Consider the following 2071-nt stretch of genomic DNA (forward strand, 5'->3'; position numbering starts at 1 on the left):
TTATTGACTATGCCAAAGCCTTTGACTGTGTGGATCACAAGAAACTGTGGAAAATTCTGAAAGAGATGGGAATACCAGACCATCTGACCTGTCTCTTGAGAAACCTGTATGCAGGTCAGGAAGCAACAGTTAGAACTGGACATGGAAAAACAGACTGGTTCCAAATAGGAAAAGGAGTACATCAAGGCTGTATATTGTCACCCTGCTTATTTAAATTAAATACAGTGTACATCATGAGAAACGCTGGGCTGGAAGAAGCACAATCTGGAATCAAGATTGCCGGAAGAAATATCAATAACCTCAGATATGCAGATGACACCACCCTTATGGCAGAAAGTGAAAAGGAACTCAAAAACCTCTTGACAAAAGTGAAAGAGGAGAGTGAAAAAGTTGGCTTAAAGCTCAACATTCAGAAAACTAAGATCATGGCATCTGGTCCCATCACTTCATGGCAAATAGATGGGGAAACAGTGGAAACAGTGGCTGACTTTATTTTGGGGGGCTCCAAAATCACTGCAGATGGTGACTGCAGCCATGAAATTAAAAGACGCTTACTCCTTGGAAGGAAAGTTATGACCAACCTAGATAGCATATTCAAAAGCAGAGACATTACTTTGCCAACAAGGTCCGTCTAGTCAAGGCTATGGTTTTTCCAGTGGTCATGTATGGATGTGAGAGTTGGACTGTGAAGAAAGCTGAGCGCTGAAGAATTGATGCTTTTGAACTGTGGTGTTGGAGAAGACTCTTGAGAGTCCCTTGGACTGCAAGGAGATCCAACCAGTCCATTCTAAAGGAGATCAGTCCTGGGTGTTCATTGGAAGGACTGATGATGAAGCTGAAACTCCAGTACTTTGGCGCCCTATGTGAAAAGTTGACTCATTGGAAAAGACTTTGATGCTTGGAGGGATTGGGGGCAGGAGGAGAAGGGGACGACAGAGGATGAGATGGCTGGATGGCATTACTGACTCGATGGACATGGTTTGGGTAGACTCCAGGAGTTAGTGATGGACAGGGAGGCCTGGCATGCTGCGATTCATGGGGTCTCAAAGAGTCGGACATGACTGAGCGACTGAACTGAACTGAACTTATAATGTTTGGAGTGTAAGACATATAAATACTGATGGCTGATTCGTGTTGATGTATGGCAGAAACTAACAGGATGCTGCTGCTGCTGCTGCTGCTAAGTCACTTCAGTCGTGTCCGACTCTGTGGGACCCCATAGACGGCAGCCCATCAGGCTCCACCGTCCCTGGGATTCTCCAGGCAAGAACACTGGAGTGGGTTGCCATTTCCTTCTCCAATGCATGAAAGTGAAAAGTGAAAGTGAAGTCGCTCAGTCGTGTCCAACTCTTAGCGACCCCATGGACTACAGCCTACCAGGCTCCTCCATCCATGGGATTTTCCAGGCAAGAGTACTGGAGTGGGGTGCCATTGCCTTATAACACATTATAAGGATATTGCCTTATCCTCCAATTAAAACCATAATTAAAAATATTTCAATAGCAGTTTTGTGAGGCTAAAAACTTGCCCAAGCGAACTTGGGGACACCTACCCCACCTCCAGGAGATGTCCACCAGCTTTCATAGCAGTGCCTTCCAGGAGAGCAAAACCTGGATGTACCCAAAGGCCTCCTCACGCATCCACATAAGGAGGGACACGTCCACTGGCTGTCTGCGCAACTGTGCAGTGACCAATGCAGAATCGAGGACATTAACCTTACGATATCCAAAAACACTGCTGCACAAAGAAGGCGAGCTGCAAACAGTAAGACTGCTGTAGCGGCCAGCTTGTTAAGTCTGGAAAGCACCTGAAGCCACGACCATGTTCCTTGAGCATCAATATTGGTACCCATATCCTGGAGTCCAGAGGACGTGGGGAGGGCAGGCTCAGGTGGCTTAGAAGGGCCCAAGGGCTTTCACAGGTACCTTCAACACAGTATTTATTTAGGAGGTGGGATCTCTGGGGCTGTCTCCTTCTCCATATTTGCTTCAGGTGTGAAATGTTGGACAATTTTACATTGCCCACGGATGGGGCCCATGTGTGTCATTTGGGCTACTCCAGCAGGTCAGCA

The sequence above is a fragment of the Bison bison genome, unplaced genomic scaffold (assembly GCF_000754665.1).
Source record: "Bison bison bison isolate TAMUID 2011002044 unplaced genomic scaffold, Bison_UMD1.0 scf7180017864181, whole genome shotgun sequence".
NCBI lineage: Eukaryota > Metazoa > Chordata > Mammalia > Artiodactyla > Bovidae > Bison > Bison bison.